At 40.1% G+C, this 19,129-nt stretch overlaps 1 pseudogene; it reads left to right on the forward strand.

Moving 5' to 3' along the window:
• The first annotated feature begins 12,125 nt into the window (after positions 1-12,125).
• Positions 12,126-13,152, forward strand: LOC784808 (programmed cell death protein 10-like; annotated as a pseudogene).
• Positions 13,153-19,129: the final 5,977 nt, after the last annotated feature.

Raw genomic sequence — 19,129 nt, forward strand, 5'->3', positions numbered from 1 at the left:
AGTTTGAGCATTCTTTGGCATTGCCTTTGTTTGAGATTGGCATGAAAACTGACCTTTTCCAGTCCTGGCCACTGCTGAGTTTTCCACATTTGCTGATTCATAAATTCCCACTTCATTGGTAAGAAACTTGGCTCCCACATCTGTCATCAATTTATTAAACCGTTCAAGTCCAATATATATGTACAGCAGTCTCACAATGCCGTCTCTCCCAAAGGAAACAATTTTATCAGCCAGAATACAATACCACATGCAGTTCCTTTTGCCCTCTATTTTACGGACTCCATTCACTTTCAAAGTTATTTGTCAGCAACTTCCGGCCCCCAATTCCTTCAGTGAGATTGTTTCATGTATTGTAATACAGAGTCTCTTGAACCTGCATTAGAGTCTGCATTTTTTCACAGTGTATAATCTGACCACCCAAATTAAAAAAAAAATTGCATACATTGCATTTCACTTTTTGTGTTATAAGGTTCTGTAGGTTTTGACAAATACATGATATCACATTTGCATCACTACAGTATCATGAAAAGAGTTTCATTGCTCTAAAAGTCCCCTTTGCTCCACCTATTTCTCCCTGGAAACCACTGATCTCTTTATTGTTATCTCTATAGTTTTGCCTTTCCCAGAATGTCATATAGTTGGAATCCTACAGTACATAGTCCTTTCAGACTGGCTTCTTCTCCCTTAGCAATATGCATTTAAGATTCCTCTATGTCTTGTAGTGCTTAAGTGATTAATTTCTTTTTGATGCTAAATAATGTGTGCACATAGGTCTTCAATACAAATGGGTAAATACCTACTAGTTGCCAGAGCCAGCCGGCAAAGTCGATCAGGTCCCGAGAACGTGCACGGCGGGGCTAAGAAAGAAACTAAAGCAAGAGACTACAAAGATGGGATTGAGAGGTTCAGACACGTCACCACGAAGGGACGCAGTCTGACACCAACTTTATTCAACATCTCATATTTATACAGAAAAGTGTGAGAAAGACAAGACAGTTGACATTTTTTCTTGGTTGGCCTATACATCTTACAAACAGTCACAAGAAATCTTGAGAGCATGGGAATGGCTCCCTGTTATTATTTCTTACACCAGATAACATTTCTCTGTGCGTGAGAAGTTTGCACAGAACTCCAGGTGCCTGCAGTAAATAAGCGCCTAATCTCTGGGGTGGCGGGACAGAGAGCTATGTTTGCAAGCAAACCCTCAAGGACTGAGGCAGCTCCCAGAGCTGTGTCCTTCGGACAAAGGACCCCGTTCTCACGGGCAGCTCCCCGCAACTAGTGATTGTGGGATCATATAGTAAGATCATATTTAGCTTGAGGAGGTCATTTATATGGATATTCTTATTCTAGAAAAGAAAAGTATTTTGTTGATAACCTTACTCTTTTAACTAAGAGAATCCAGGTCCTATGTTTTAGTATCTGATTGTCTTCTCTATGCCTTTTTATTCTCCATGTTATTTTATTGCATTAGCAATAAAATCTTGCCCATTTGGAAGACCCAATTTGAAATAAGAAAAATCCTGACAGATATTTTTTAAATAGCTTTATTACTTGGGCTTCCCTGGTAGCTCAACTGGTAAAGAATCTGCCTGCGATGCAGGACACCCCGGTTCGATTCCTGGGTTAGGAAGATCCCATGGAGAAGGGATAGGCTACCCACTCCAGTATTCTTGGGCTCCCCTGGTGGCTCAAATGGTAAAGAATCTGTCTGCAATACAGGAGACCTGGGTTTGATCCCTGGGTTGGGAAGATCCCCTGGAGGAGGTCATGGCAACCCACTCCAGTATTCTTGCCTGGAGAATCCCCATGGACAGAGGAGCCTGGTGGGCTACAGTCCATGGGGTCACAAAGAGTCAGACACAACTCAGTGACTAGGCGCATTACTTTCATATATGTAGAGTTATGAAATGAATGGCCAAGTTTGCACTGACTAATACAGTTCTCACTGATTAATAAAGGAATTACTTTCCACTAACAGATAAAAATTTTCAAACATTATACAATATGTATAATTTGGAAACTACATGAAAGCAATATTCTTACTAATATATGCCTAACATTCATTGTATTAGGATAATAAATTTGCCTTTTCTCTCCAACCACTAATGGGTTAACAGTTTATGACCTATAGTCTGCTCCCATTATTTTCTTTATGCATAATTAATGCCATATACTTCCTAATTTCCTTGAAGTGGGGACTATAATCTTTTCAATCCTGATTCTTAGTCCAATCTGATGTATATTGGCTACTCAATAAATGTTCATTAGGAGAATGGATGAAATTAATAAGGACACTGTTGAAGAATTTGTGACACTCAGCACCTTTTACATTTTACTTCTCCTCAGTATTTATTGTCTATTATGAACTCAGGGATGCATAGTTAAACACAACCTGGATAGCATACCTACCCAACTACAAGAAAGCCATTGTGCCCATGGTAACTGACTACCTGCCCATCAGAGCCCTAGGCTGATGGGATTCCACAAAGACCACGCCAGCCAGCAAGACTCTAGGACAACAGAAGAATTTTCCAGAAGCCAAAGAAATGTGAGATTAGTGGAAAGAGAGGATATGGAAGATCCTTAAAGGCCTTGCCATCGGAACAAAGGAAAACCATGAGAGAGGAGGAAAGTAAGGCCAGACCACCGATGGAGATCAGCTTTCATCTCAGCTGAGGCTGGCCACAGTGGAGGGCTCAGCCATCTGAGAGGAGACTGGTTGGCAGTCTGCAGCAGAGTCAGCAACTGACCTTGACAGTGTACGTAAGAGAAAGGGAGAGACAAACACTGTCAGGATTTCTCAAGTTTTAATGTGCATAGAAATCACCAGGGAATCTTGTGAAACTGCTGATTCTGATTCAGAATCTGTTGATAAGATCTTCATTCTCGCATTCAGAAGATTGCGGTTGGGACAAAGAGTCTGCATTTCCAGCAAAATAATGTCCACAGACTACACCTTGACTAGCTGTGTAGGACTGAATTTCAGTGGAAATTCATAAGAAATCTCTACATCTGAGTTTACCTGGAAGTATCCAGATTAGATTTTCTGATATTAGGCAGAAAGAGAAGCTTGAGATAGAATTTCAGTTCAGTTTTAGAGGGAAAAATTCCATTGCTATATACACCTGATTTTATGACTTGAGAAATGCAGGCTTACTTTTACTCTTTAGTGTCCAATTCAAATACACCGTCCTCCCTAAAGTCTTTCCACCCATGTCCCTGCTTGGAATTAACTACTCTTGAAAACTCATGTCTCATGTGTTAGGGACTGACTCAAAATTCATGTTGAAATCTAATTACCAATGTGGTGGTATTTGGAGGTAATTAAGTTATGAGGGTGAGACCCACTTGAGTGGGATTGGTATCCTTACAAGAAGAGGCCAGAGAAGCAGCTTGCCCCTTTTTAGCCCCTTGAAGACCCAATAAGAAGTCAGCCATCTGCAGCCCAGAAGAGGATCCTCTCCAGAGCTTGACCATGCTAGCACCCTTATCTGGGGCTTACAATCCCCAGAACTATGAGAAACACATTTCTTTTGTTGAAACATCATCCAGTTACTGTATTTTGTTATGGCAGCCCAAGCCAAGACATCATGTTTCCTTTAAATCTTATTTTAGTGTATATCCCACATATATTATATATCACAGTGTTGAGGAGGAAGAATTTTCCTCTACGCTTCTAGGTTCTTCTGGCTGGTCTGAGAATTAATCTGACATGAGACAGATTAATAGGAGGAAAACAACTGTTTAATAACATGTATTCAAGGGAGAGAGAGACCCAGAGAAACACACCTAATTTATACTACACTTGTATCTACAGTGAAAGCACCCTTCCGGGAAACAAAATCCTGTATCTACTTTCTTTTAGAGAGTTAGGGGGAAGGTCAAAGGTTCTCTTGGATGTTGACTGTTTTCAGTATGAAATAATTTGCACACCAAAAAAACATTTCAGAGTGGCAAATTTTGTTCCCTTACAACATATATTAAGTATGATAGCAGACACGTGGCTATCTCCTCTCTTTCTCCCCAAAGTGTTTAACAGAAAAGTAGTTGTGATTCCTTCTTGAATTGAAAATATTGGTTTAAAACAGAGTAGTGATAAAATGAGAATAGTCTCAAAAATTTAAGTACTATGTCATGATATTAAGCATTAATCCATAAACCATTTGAAAAGACAAAAAAGAAAGCATTGACAGTTGGCTGGGAATTTCTTTAAGGAACAAACACAAATGTTCTCACATTTTGGGAGATAAGGATGACTCAGCCAAAACAAGTCAGAGTTCTTTAGATAAGTAAGTATTTAATCCTTAAGGTGGTTAAAAGACTATCTTCAGTAAATCTAAAATTATCTTATAAAGACTGTAAAACTAATAATAGTGATCACATGCAAACTTTAAAATATGATCAAAGTTAGTTTTTACTTTACAGAAAGCTTCCAAGTTTCGGTTTTCTTTTAGCAATCAAAAAGTTAGGTACAGTAGAATTGTTTCATACATTAAAGTTAAGTTCTAATGCAAAAGACTAAAATTGAGTTTAATCCAAATTCCTCTTTTAAATCCTTTAAAACATCAGTAATGTATGTATTTGTCATCAATTTTCTTTTTTTGTCAAGTACTTATAGTTGAATTCCTATAATTTATATTCACAAAGTAAGCTAGATTTCCACTGTATAGCACTAGGAAAATAAGAATGTTGAAAATGTATTTTACTAAAATCCATTTATAGTTTGTCCTGTTTTTGTTCAGAACAGTAAAGACCTTTTCATCATTTTGCAAATAAATCTAGCATGAACAACAAAGAAGTAAAGCTCGTCTTGGTTAGAAAAATATCCCTCCGTTCCCTGGAATTATTGTGTGCATTAGGGCATGAATTAGGTAGGCCTCCAAGGATTTGAGCAATAATATTGTACACTCATCCATTTGCTCACATAGGAGGAGAAGACATGAACTGTGAAATGATCGTTGAAAATCTAGAACTTGTTTTTTAGCCATGAAATCCTGACATAATGATTACAGTATCAAGAAAAAGAAAAAACAGGTGTTTCAGGTGTTTTACTAGTCTTATAAAAGTAAAGACTGAACTTTAGCACTGCTTTTAGGATTTCCTGCTGTCCACCAGTGAGCTTTTCTGAAATTGTTACTGAACAGATGTACCCACCAGACCATGATCTAGAAACTGGAGAGAGCAATCCATGGTTAGCCCTGACTGTTAGTAAAACCAGTTTTTCTTCTGGACTTTTATTTCTCTTGATTTTCCAATTCTTGTGACAATATCAGTGTCTTAATTGCAGTAGAAATAGCAGTATCTTCATAGCTGATGGTGCAAGTCCTTTTACCTATTATACTAGTGCCTTGACTATTTGGGGACCTTTTTTTCATTTTTAAATTTAAATTTATTTTTTAATTTTTAAATTATAAATTTTTAAAAATTTCTTATATCATTTAATGGTTACTTACCATTTGCAGTTACTACAAAATATTGGTTCTATTCCCCACATTGTACAGTATATCCTTGAGCCTGTCTTCAGTTCAGTTCAGTCCAGTCGCTCAGTCGTGTCCTACTCTTTGCGACCCCATGAATCGCAGCACACCAGGTCTCCTGCTCCATCACCAACTCCCGGAGTTTACCCAAACTCATGTCCATCGAGTTGGTGATGCCATCCAGCCGTTTAATCCTCTGTCGTCCCCTTCTCAGCCATCTCATCCTCTGTCATCCCCTTCTCCTCCTGCTCTCAATCTCTCCCAGCACCAGGGTCTTTTCAAATGAGTCAATTCTTCACGTGAGGTGGCCAAAGTACTGGAGTTTCAGCTTCAACATCAGTCCTTCCAATGAACACCCAGGACTGATCTCTTTTAGAATGGACTGGTTGGATCTCCTTGCAGTCCAAGGGACTCTCAAGAGTCTTCTCCAACACCACAGTTCAAAAGTATCAATTCTTCGGCGCTCAGCTTTCTTTATAGTCCAACTCTCACATCCATACATGACCACTGGAAAAACCATAGCCTTGACAAGACGAACCTTTGTTGGCTAAGTAGTCTCTGCTTTTGAATATGCTGTCTAGGTTGGTCATAACTTTCCTTCCAAGGAGTAAGCATCTTTTAATTTCATGGCTGCAATCACCATCTGCAGTGATTTTGGAGCCCCCCAAAATAAAGTCTGACACTGTTTCCACTGTTTTCCCATCTATTTGCCATGAAGTGATGGGACCACATGCCATGATCTTCTTTTTCTGAATGTTGAGCTTTAAGCCAACTTTTTAACTCTCCACTTTCACTTTCATCAAGAGGCTCTTTAGTTCCTCTTCACTTTCTGCCATGAGGGTGGTGTCATTTGCATATCTGAGGTTATTGATATTTCTCCCGGCAACCTTGATTCCAGCTTGCGCTTCCTCCAGCCCAGCGTTTCTCATGATGTACTCTGCATATAAGTTAAATAAGCAGGGTGACAATATAGAGCCTTGATGAACTCCTTTTCCTATTTGGAACCAGTCTGTTGTTCCATGTCCAGTTCTAACTGTTGCTTTCTGACTTGCATATAGGTTTCTCAAGAGGCAGATCAGGTAGTCTGGTATTCCCATCTCTTTCAGAATTTTCCAGTTTATTGTGATCCACACAGTCAAAGGCTTTGGCATAGTCAATAAAGCAGAAATAGATGTTTCTCTGGAACTCTCTTGCTTTTTCCATGATCCAGTGGATGTTGGCAATTTGATCTCTGGTTCCTCTGCCTTTTCTAGAACCAGCTTGAATATCTGGAAGTTCACAGTTCACGTATTGTTGAAGCCTGGCTTGGAGAATTTTAAGCATCACTTTACTAGTGTGTGCGATGAGTGCAATTGTGTGGTAGTTTGAGCATTCTTTGTCATTGCCTTTCTTTGGGATTGGAATAAAAACTGACCTTTTCCAGTCCTGTGGCCACTGCTGAGTTTTCCAAATTTGCTGGCATATTGAGTGCAGCACTTTCACAGCATCATCTTCCAGGATTTGAAATAGTTTAACTGGAATTCCATCACCTCCACTAGCTTTGTTCGTAGTGATGCTTTCCAAGGCCTACTTGACTTCACATTCCAGGATATCTGGCTCTAGGTCAGTGATCACACCATCGTGATTATCTGGGTCATGAAGATCTTTTTTGTACAGTTCTTCTGTGTATTCTTGCCACCTCTTCTTAGTATCTTCTGCTTCTGTTAGGTCCATACCATTTCTGTCCTTTATCGAGCCCATCTTTGCATGAAATGTTCCCTTGGTATCTCTCATTTTCTTATCTTAGCATCCAATAATTTGTACTTCTCAACCCCACCCCAACCCCTACATTGCTCCTCACCCCAATATAAACACCATTTGTTCTCTGTATCTGTAAGTCTTCTGCTCTTTTGGTATATTTGCTAGTTTGTAGTATATTTTAGATTCCACATATAAGTGATATCAGATCAGATCAGATCAGTCACTCAGTTGTGTCCAATATCATATAGTATTTGTCTTTTGTTGTTCAGTCACCCAGTCGTATCCGACTCTTTGCAACCCCGTGGACTGCAGCACACCAGGTCTCTCAGTTCCTCACCATCTCCTGAAATTTGCTCATGTTCATTGCATTGGTGATGCCATCCAGCCATCTCATCCTCTGACACCTTCTTCTCCTTCTGCCTTCAATCTTTCCCAGCATCAGGGACTTTTCCAATGAGTCAGCTGTTCATATCAGAAGACCAAAATACTGGAGTTTCATCTTCAGCATCATTCCTTCTAATGAGTATTCAGGGTTGATTACCCTAAAGTTGACTGATTTGACCCCCTTGCTATCCAAGGGACTCTCTGGAGTCTTTCCCAGCACCACAGTTCGAAGGCATCAATTCTTCAGCGCTCAGCCTTCTTTACGGTCCTGCTCTCATAACTGTAAGTGACCCCTGGGAAAATCATAGCCTTGACTCCACGGACATTTGTTGCCCAAGTTATGTCTCTGTTTTTAAACACTCTGTCTAGGTTTGGCAGCTTTCCTGCCAAGAAGCAAATGTCTTCTGATTTCATGGCTGCAGTCACCATGCTCAGTGATTTTAGAGCCCAAGAAGAGGAAATCTGCCACTACTTCTACCTTTTCCTCCTCTATTTGCCTTGAAGTAATGGAGCCAGATGCCATGATCTGAGTTTTTTAATGTTTAATTTTAAGCCAGATCTTTCACTCTTCTCCTTCACCCTCATCAAAAGGCACTTTAGTTCCTCTTCACTTTCTGCCATTACAGTAGTACCACCCGCGTATCTGAGGTTGTTGATGTTTCTCCCACCTATCTTGATTCCAGCTTGTAACTCATCCAGCCTGGCATTTCTCACTATGTTCTCGGTGTATAGATTAAACAGACAGGGTGACAGCAGACAGCCCTGCGGTATTTGTTTCTCAATCTTGAACCAATCAGTTGTTCTATACAGGGTTCTAACTGTTGCCTCTTAACCTGCATACAGATTTCTCAGGAGACAGGTAAGATGTCAGGTATTTCCATCTCTTTAAGAGCTTTCCACAGTTTATTATGATCCACACAGTCAAAGGCTTGGCATAGTTGATTAAACAGAGGTAGATGTGTTTCTGGAATTCCTTTGTTTTCTCTATGATCCAGCAAATCCTGGCAAAATGACCTCTGATTACTCTTCCTTTTCTAAACCCAGCTTGGACATCTGGAAGTTCTTGGTTCCAATAATGCTAAAGTCTAGCATGCAAGATTTTAAGCATGACCTTACTAGCATGGAAGATGAGTGCAATTGTCCGATGGTTAGCACATTCTTTAGTACTACCCTTCATGGGAATTGGGATGAGGATTGGCCTATTCCAATCTTGTGGCCATTGCTGGGTCTTCCAAATTTGTTGACATAATGAATGCAACACCTTGGTGGCATCATCCTTTAGGGTTTTAAATAGTTCTATTGGAATTCCCTCACATCCACTAGCTTTATTACCAGCAGTGCTTCCTAAGGCCCACTTGACTTTCTCTTCAGATGTCTGGCTCTGGGTGGCTGACCACATCATTGAAGTAATCCAGTTCATTTGGATCTTTTTTGTATTCTTTTTTGTATTCATGGATCTTCCATGTATTCTTTCCATCTCTTCTTGATCTCTTCAGCATCTACTAGGTCTCTACAATTTATGTCCTTTGTCATGCTCATCTTTGGGCAAAATGCTCCTTTGATATCTCCAACTTTCCTGAAGAGATCTCTAGTCTTTCGCCTTCTGATGTTTTCTTCTAGTTCTATACACTGTTCACTGAAGAAGGCCTTCTTGTCTCTCTGTGCTGTTCTTTGGAAATCTGTGTTTAGTTTGATATACCTTTCCCTTTCTCCCTTGCTTTTCACTTCTCTTCTTTTTTTAACTGTTTGTAAGATCTCCTCAGATAACCACTTTGCCTTCTGCTTTTCTATTTCTTTGGGATGGTTTTGTTTGCTGCCTCCTGTACAATATTACAGACTTCTATCCATAGTTCTTCAGGCATACTCTTAACTAGATCTAATCCCTTGAATCTATTCATTACCCCCACTGCATATTCATAGGGGATTTGGTTGAAGTCGCACCTGGCTGGCCTAGTGGTTTTCTCCACTTTCTTTAGTTTAAGAATGAATTTTGCTATGAGAAGCTGGTGCTCTCAGCCACAGTCAGCTCCAGGTCTTGTTTTTGCTAATTGTATACAGCTTCTCCATTTTCAGGTACAAAGAATGCAATCAATTTGATTTTGATATTGGCCATATGGTGATGTCCATGTGTAAAGTCATCTCTTGTGTGGTTGAAAAGGGTATTTGCTATGACCAATGCATTCTCTTGGCAGAATTCAGTTAGCCCTTGCCCTGCTTCATTTTGTTCTCCAGGGCCAAACTTGCCTGTTACTCCGGGTATCTCTTGACCTCCTACTTTTGCATTCCAATCCCCAATGATGAATAGAACATCTTTTTTTGGTGTTAGTTCTAGGAGATCTTCATAGGTCTTCTAGGTCTTCATAGAACTGATCAACTTCAGCTTCTTCAGAATCGGTGGTAGGGGCATAGACTTGAATTACTGTGATGTTGAATGGCTTGCCTTGGAAACAAATGGAGATCTTTCTGTCATTTTTGAGGTTGCATCCAAATACTGCATTTTAGACTCTTTTGTTGATTATGAGGGCTACTCCATTTCTTCTATGGGATTCTTGCCACAGTAGTAGATATAATGGTCATATGAATTAAATTTGCCCATTCCTGTCCGTTTTAGTTCACTGATTCCTAAGATGCCTATGTTTATTCTTACCATCTCCTGCTTGACCACGTGCAATTTACCTAGATTCATGGCCCTAACATTCCAGGTTCCTATGCAATACTGTTATTGAAGCATTGGATTTTACTTTCATCGCCAGATCTACCCACAGCTGAGCATCATTTCTGCTTTGGCCCAGCCTCTTCATTCTTTCTGAGGCTATTTAGTAGTTCTCTTTTGCTCTTCCTGGGTTTCTGTGATAGCTCAGTTGGTAAAAAATCCACCTACAATGCGGGAGACCTGGGTTCGATCCCTGGGTTGGAAAGATCCCCTGGAGAAGGGGAAGACTACCCACTCCAGTATTCTAGCCTGGAGAATTTCATGGACTACAGTCCATGGGGTTGCAAAGAGTCAGACACCACTGAATGACTTTCACTTCGCTCTTCCCCAGTAGCATGCTGGACACCTTCAGACCTGGGGGACTTGTCTTCACTGTCATATCTTTTTGTCCTTTTTTACAGTTCATGAGGTTCTCACAGCAGATATACTGAGGTGGTTTGCCATTCCCGCCTCCATTGGATCACGTTTTGTCAGAATTCTCTGCTATGACCCATCTGTCTCGGGTGGCCCTGCACAGCATGGCTCATAGCTTCACTGAGTTACATAAGCCCCTTCGCCATGACAGGGCAGTGACCCGTGAAGGGGTATTTGTCTTTAACCAGTTTTAATTCTCTTTCAAGAGCATGCAGGAGTATGGTTGACAATATAGTCACAGTTTGTACCTCTGAGAATGTGAGGGTGTTGAAATAACAAATTGTCATTTTTCAGTGGCAACTATGTTACCTCCAACTTTTTCATAATGCTGTTTCAAAATTTCCTTCATGTAATTCAAGACTGTTGGTTTTATCTTGATTTTCTCCACAGATCTTAAGACAGCTGTTCATTTTAATAGAACTTGAGGTCTTTGAACCCTGAAAACATTTGTACATTTTTTAAAAAGTTTATTTCTGTCTTTGCATTCCCAAAACTAAAATAGAAATAATTTAATCTTATTTCTATAGTAAATGCTTTATTATAGTCATCAATATTTACATTTCTGAGACTTATTAGTCACCCAGAAACATACACACATACTTTCTCAGTGTTGAGTGTTTTCAAATTTAATAACTTCTAAACCAGTTTTTGGAACCTATCACAAACTGTTGTGCTAAGTTATATATGAAAGTGTTAGTTGCTTAGTCGCGTCTGACTCTTTGCCACCCTGTGAACTGTAGCCCACAAGGCTTCTCTGTCCATGGGATTCTCCAGGCAAGAATACTGGAGTGGATTGCCATTCCCTTCTCCAGGGATCTTTTCAACCCAGGGATCAAACCTGGGTCTCCTTCATTGCAGGCAGATTCTTTACCATTTAAGCCACCAGGGAAGCCCAAGTTATATATATGCATGAATCTAATTTCTTCACTGTTAGAATATAAGCAAACTGAGAAGTACTGTCCTATACTGTACCTTAAAATAAAAGAATGAACGTGCATTCATTTGAGCATAAAAGAATATTCATTTATCAAAAAATATACATTCTAGATGATTTTTTGACAATATTTGGAGAACTCTTTTATAAAAATTTGAGAGCATCCAAAAATAAAAATATAAAATTTACCTTTCTTTTGAAACAAATTATTTTGTGTTACTTAAAAACTTAAGTTATAAAAGATTTAAATCAGTGTCTTAGTTTATTCAAGACAATAGATGTCCATGTTGATTACCCTTATATGCTGTTATTTGATTACTTAGACCCCATGGACTGCAGCACACCAGGTTTCTCTATCCTTCACCACCATCTCCCACTTATACATTCAGAAAAAAATTCAGAAATGTCAATTTTAGGGTTCCTCTAGGGTCTGTCAGGCATCACCAGAGTGAATTGATCAGGGAGTTGAAGAGGGCTTCAAAGGTGGCAAGTGAAGTCAGTACCTCAGTAACCGGTCAGTATATGTTTTGTGCTTTATTCTTTTATCGCAAAAAAGAGAAGAAAGACTGCTGTGAATGAAGATTCCTCTGCATTTTAGCACTGCTTTTTCTACTGTAGTTGGCTTTTGAATGAGGATGACAATGGAAGAGATGAAGAATGAAGCTGAGACCACTTCTATGGTTTCTCTGCCCCTCTATGCAGTCATGTATCCTGTGTTTAATGAGCTAGAACGAGTAAATCTGTCTGCAGCTCAGACATTGAGAGCAGCTTTCATTAAGGCTGAAAAAGAAAATCTAGGACTCACACAAGACATAATTATGAGAATTTTAGAGGGAAAAAAGTGTAGAAGTCAACTTCACAGAATCCCTTCTTCAAATGACAGCTGGTGATGTAGAAGAGTATATGATTGAACGATCAAAGCCAGAATTTCAGGACCTAAACGAAAAGGCACAAGGACTTAAACAAATTCTCAGTAAGATCCCAGATGAGATCAACGACAGAGTGAGGTTTCTGCAGACAATCAAGGATATAGCTAGTGCAGTAAAAGAACTTCTTGATACAGTAAACAATGTCTTCAAGAAATATCAATACCAGAACCGCAGGGCACTTGAACACCAAAAGAAAGAATTCGTAAAGTACTCCAAAAGTTTCAGTTATATTCTGAAAACTTATTTTAAAGATGGCAAGGCAATAAATGTTTTCATAAGTGCCAACAGACTAAATCATCAAACCAACTTGATACTTCAGACCTTCAAAACTGTGGCCTGAGAGTTGTATATGTTAAGAGACATACTTCTCAGTGGCATCATTGGACTGCCTTTATCTGTAAATTTTAAAGTTTGACTGTATAAATTATCAGTCCCTCCTGAAGGGATCTAATAACCCAGGATGTTGAATGGGATTATTGCCATCTTACACCACATTTTTGTAAAATGTAGCTTAATCATAATCTCACACTGAAGATTTTGCATCACTTTTGCTTTATCATTCTTTTAAGAATTATAAGCCAAAAGAATTTATGCCTTAGTGTGTCATTATATAACGTTCTTTAAAAGAATTGTAAATATTGGTATTTGTTTCTGACATTTTAACCTGAAAGTGATATGCTGCAAGATAATGTATTTAACAATATTTGGTGGCAAATATTCAATAAATAGTTTACGTCTGTTAAACATTTCTTTACTTGAAAAAATGCATATATATATATGTGAATATATATATGATCAGAAGACCAAGACAACTTGGTGTAACGTCTGCTGCTGCTGCTAAGTCACATCAGTTGTGTCCGACTCTGTGGGACCCCATAGACGGCAGCCCCCGGGCTTCTGTCCTGGGATTCTCCAGGCAAGAACATTGGAGTGGGTTGCCATTTTCTTCTCCAGTGCATGAAAGTAAAAAGTGAAAGTGAAGTCGCTCAGTCGTGTCCAACTCTTCGCAACCCCATAGACTGTAGCCTAGCAGGCTCCTCCATCCATGGGATTTTCCAGGCAAGAGTACTGGAATGGGTTGCCATTGCCTTCTCTGGTATAATGTCTAAAGAACTTCTAATGGAGGCTTATTAGCAGTTTATCAGGTAATAAAGCTACAAGAATTCCTATTTTTTTGTCCTTAATCACTCTGGGCAAAAAGTAGTTAATGGAGATATTTTTGTTAGTTACGGTATTTGAGATACTGAGTATTTTTCCAACCTTTGTTTTAAGAGACTTAGAAGAAGTAGATGGCAGTTTACAGTGTCTTCACATTCTACATGTCTACACAGAGCCATGTTTGAGCTCTGTGACAGTGTAAGATTAAGTCTTTCTGGCATGCTGGGCCGTAATAAGCTTTGTGTCTTTTTTCCATATATAGCCACAACTAATAGTAATTTGAAGCTATATCGATGCTAGTTGGTTTGAAATTGTCATGAGTGTTAATATTATATACACTCTTTAAATATGTACAGTTTTGTTTCACCATAGAGAAGTTCTAAGGAAATTATGTATCAAGTATTCATGTTAAGTGATTTCATTTTTCAACTATGATAAAATAAAGGAAAAAAATCAGAAAAATAAAAAAGAAATGTCCATTTTAACATTATCTTCAGAGTATGGTGTTAGAGTAAGCAAAAGTGCTGTAACAAAGAAACCCCAGGAGGTACAATGGTTCAAGGGCAATAGAATTAGACTCCTCACTTGTGTAATAGTCCTGGTTATTGCAACTCTGATGTTTGTTCTCCAGGAGGTAACTCAGGAACCCAGACTCTTTCCATCTTTGTGGCTCTTAGGGGCTCACTGTAACCAGACTGTGGAAGTGGGACAAGGGGCAGAAGATTTACACTTATTTCTATAAAGGTACTTCCACTCATAAGCCATCAGCTAAATTCAGTCACAATAATCACATCTACCCTGAGGCACACTGGGAAATGTAGTTTAACCACTGCCATTTGGGAGGGGAAATCAATTTTCTGTGAATAGCTAGAGTTCCAGCAGGCCATGGCACCCGACTCCAGTACTCTTGCCTGGACAATCCCATAGACGGAGGAGCCTGGTGGGCTGCAGACCATGGGGTCGCTAAGAATGGGACACGGCTGAGAGACTTCACTTTCACTTTTCACATTCATGCATTGGAGAAGGAAATGGCAACCCACTCCAGTGTTCTTGCCTGGAGAATCCCAGGGACAGGGGAGTCTGGTGGGCTGCCATTTCTGGGGTTGCACAGAGTCGGACACGACTGAAGCGACTTAGCAGCAGCAGCAGCAGCCAGCTACATCAGAAGACCCCTGGTGGCTCAGACAGTAAAGAACCCACCTGACAATGCAGGAGACGTGGGTTCAATCCCTGGGTCGGGATGATCCCTTGGAGAAGGAAGTGGCAACCCACTCCAGTGTTCTTGCCTGGAAAATCCCACGGACAGAGGAACCTGGTAGGCTACAGTCCATGGGGTCATGAAGGGTCGGAGAAGACTGAGAGACTAACACTTTCTGGCTACATCAGGTCAGACAACTACACACAATTACAGTGATGTGGGAGACTATTTTCTAGGTTTGAAAGTTACTCAGATTAGGATTTACATGAGCCTTTCACTTTGCAGATTTGAGTCCGGGACACTAAGTTTGCTTTCACTATTGGAACAGTTACAGCTAAGTCACTTCAGTCGTGTCCAACTCTGTGCAACTCCACAGACGGCAGCCTACCAGGCTCCCTGGTCCCTGGGATTCTCCAGGCAAGAACACTGTTGGAATAGAGATGTGTATTATGGAGAGACACATGTGCATGTGTGCTCAGTCACTTCAGTCGTGTCTGACTTTGCAACCCTATGGACTGTAGCCCGCCAGGCTTCTCTGTCCACAGGATTCTCCAGGCAAGAAGATTGAAGTGGGTTGCTGTGCCCTCCTCCAGGTGATATTCACCCAGGGATTGGACTCACAGCTCTTATGTCTCCTGCATTGGCACAGGCAGATGCAAAACTAGAGCTACCAAGATTGCCACTTTCTGGTAAGAGGGATTGCTGCCACCTGGAGGATGAACACCAGAGTGAAAATCCAATTTTGGGGAAGCTCGGAACAGTTGTGTAAATGCTGGCTCTTATGCTTTAAAATTTGAACTTCATGTAAAATGGTGCACAGGCACAAAGCCTTTTCCTTCCTAAACTGTACCCAAGCAACCTGAAGTTGGTCCAGGACTACTCTATTTCTTTCCCTTAGAAGAAATAGATCAAGCTCACAGAAATATAATAACGAGCCAAGTCAAGCTGAGAGGGAAAAAGCTTTGAGTGCTAGTTCTAAGGCTTTGCTGTGGGGCTTTGAAATCTTCACATTAGGACCTGGGGCTTCCCTCATAGCTCAGTCGGTAAAGAACCTGCCTGCGATGCAGGAGACCTGGTTTGATTCCTGGGTCTGGAAGATCCCTTGGAGAAGGAAATGGCAACCCACTCCAGCATTCTTGCCTGGAGAATCCCATGGACAGAGGAGCCTGGCGGGCTACAGTCCATGGGGTCACAAAGAGTTGGGCATGACTGAGTGATTTTCACTACTACTGCTTTCACTAATGGGTGGAACTAGTCTAATTTATTTTCTAATTGGACACATTCATTTTCTAAATTCATAATGAATTAGAGAGAAATAAGTTCTATTATAAACTGTTCATTTAAGAATTCCCTGAGTCAGAGACCTGTCCTGGGCAAGGATCCAGCTCTGACGTGTGGCTATTTTATGCCAGCTTGACACCTACCTGAATGTTCAGGCATCTGCCATTTACACAGTCGAACATTTTAAATATCACCCTTGCTAGATCCCCTCTTAAGGAACATTCTCCCAAGTATAGGGATGAAGACTCCTGGCCTCAAAGGAAGGCCACCTTTAAAGTCAGATTTTGATAGGATGCTTCTGCTTTGTAAATGTTTTTCCATATCTGGGCAAGGAGCCTGTTCATTTAGGATTGGAATGGCTACGCCACACTGTTGGTGCAGGAAATGTGTTTCTCTTGAAAGTTGCCTTTGAATAAGATAGGATGGCCCATCTTCACAGGGAATTAGCAAATAAAGTTGTGTAGTCTCAAATTCAGTAGAACTCTTATTTTGATTGGTTCTAAACACTACCAGGTACAATACAAATCTAAAATAAGAGGTGTCAAAGACTCCCAGAAAAAAAGAAGTAAATAAAACAAATGAAGCCGAAATATTTATACTTTTTATGAGCATAACTTTGAGAAAAACTGTTCAGGATGATAGAAATAAAAGTGTGGACTTCATGAAGCAATCAATCAGTAAATTATATATTATCACCTGCACAAATACTTTGAAATGGATTAAAGAGATAAGGCTTCAGAGATCTAAATTTTATAATTATTTTCTACTTGGAAAAAATTCCTTTTCTTTTCCAAGTGACAATCAGTTACTCAACTGAATTATGAAATCTAAGCTTAAAGGTATATATTATCTTTACCAAATAAAAATGTAACTTTGGTATATAAAGTATTCCGCAGAAACCCTGCTCAGAGTACAAGAGTACACCCCACTCCAGTACTCTTGCCTGGAAAATCCCATGGATGGAGGAGCCTGGTAGACTGCAGTCCATGGGGTCACTAAGAGTCGGACACTACTGAGCGACTTCACTTTCGCTTTTCACTTTCATGCATTGGAGAAGGAAATGGCAACCCACTCCAGTGTTCTTGCCTGGAGAATCCCAGGGAAGGGAGAGCCTTGTGGGCTGCCATCTATGAGGTCACAGAGTCAGACACGACTGAAGCAACTTAGCAGCAGCAGCAGCAGCAGAAACCCTGCTACAAAATTATAAGATTAGGATCAAAAAGATACAAGTTGGCACCCTTGGCATCAGACAGACAATCAATAGATGTAAAAATTATTCAAGGAACTTTTCCTTCTACTAGGATCTTTTACTATAATTTGAACAGTTCTAATGGGACTTCCCTGGTGGCTCAGCGGTAGAGAATCCACCTGCCAATGCAGGATACAGGGGGCGGGGTTGATTTTGGGGTTGGGAAGATCCCCTGGAGAAGGAAATGGCAACCCACTCCAGTGTTCTTGCCTGGGAAATCCCATGGACAGAGGAGGCTGGCAGGCTCCAGTCCATGGGACCACAAAGAATCACATGCAACTTAGCATCTGAACAACAACAAAAGGGCTTTAATACTACACCATAAAATTAACTTGAAGAAGTTTGTTTTAAGCACTAGTGAAACTTACTTACATCTTTTAATACTGAAAAATCCAAAACCAAATTTATTTTTATGAATTTGAGTAAAAGAACAGATAGACATATTCTCCCTGATTTTTATCACAGACCAAAAATTCAATGCAAACATGACATTGTAGTTTATGTAAAGTTTTAATTTATTTTTGGTAAAAGGCTAAAACTGTAGCTTCCTAAATTTATTACATTTATTCTTACACCATTATTCAAAAGTACTATATAAAAGGAAACATGGATTCAGTTAAATTGATTTTTTAAAGCCATTGTTATACAATTGACTCTGGTAAATTTTCAACACTACTGAGTTATATGGACCTACAGACGTTTTCTGTTTACACTATCTAAGGGATGTTTTAAGGTGTTTAATTTTTCTGATATGTTCTTAATATTTTTTTTTAATTTTACTTGTTTGTTTATTTATTTATTTGACCTTGCTGGGTCTTCATTGATGCACACAGGATTTCTCCAGTGGGGGCTACTCTTTCGTTGCTGAGCACTGGCTCTAGAGTGCATGGGCTTTAGTAGCTGTAGCACTTGGGTTCAGTAGCTCCCAGGCACGTGAAATAGTCCCAGATCAGGGAGCAAACCCATGTCCCTGCATTGGCAGGTGAATTATTAACCACTGGACCCCCACAGAAGTCCTGATAGGTTCTTAATATTAACAGTAATTTAAGTGATTTAATGTCAACTTGTAAGTTCTTACTGGCTTTGATATCTTGGAATAGCAGTTTAGTTCAGTTCATTTCATTTCAGTCGCTTAGTCATGTCCAACTCTATGCAACCCCATGAATTGCACCACGCCAGGCCTCCCTGTCATCACCAACTCCCGGAGTTCACTCAGACTCACGTTCATTGAGTCAGTGATGCCATCCAGCCATCTCATCCTCTGTCACCCCCTTCTCCTCCTGCCCCCAACCCTCCCAGCATCAGAGTCTTTTCCAATGAGTCCACTCTTTGCATGACGTGGCCAAAGTACTGGAGTTTCAGCTTTAGCATCATTCCTTCCAAAGAACACCCACGACTGATCTCCTTTAGAATGAACTGGTTGGATCTCCTTGCAGTCCAAGGGACTCTTAACAGTCTTCTCTAACACCACAGTTCAAAAGCATCAATTCTTTGGTGCTCAGCTTTCTTCACAGTCCAACTCTCACATCCATACATGACCACTGGAAAAACCATAGCCTTGACTAGACAGACCTTTGTTGGCAAAGTTAATGTCTCTGCTTTTGAATATGCTATCTAGGTTGGTCATAACTTTCCTTCCAAGGAGTATG

Source organism: Bos taurus, chromosome 8, assembly GCF_002263795.3.
Source record: "Bos taurus isolate L1 Dominette 01449 registration number 42190680 breed Hereford chromosome 8, ARS-UCD2.0, whole genome shotgun sequence".
NCBI lineage: Eukaryota > Metazoa > Chordata > Mammalia > Artiodactyla > Bovidae > Bos > Bos taurus.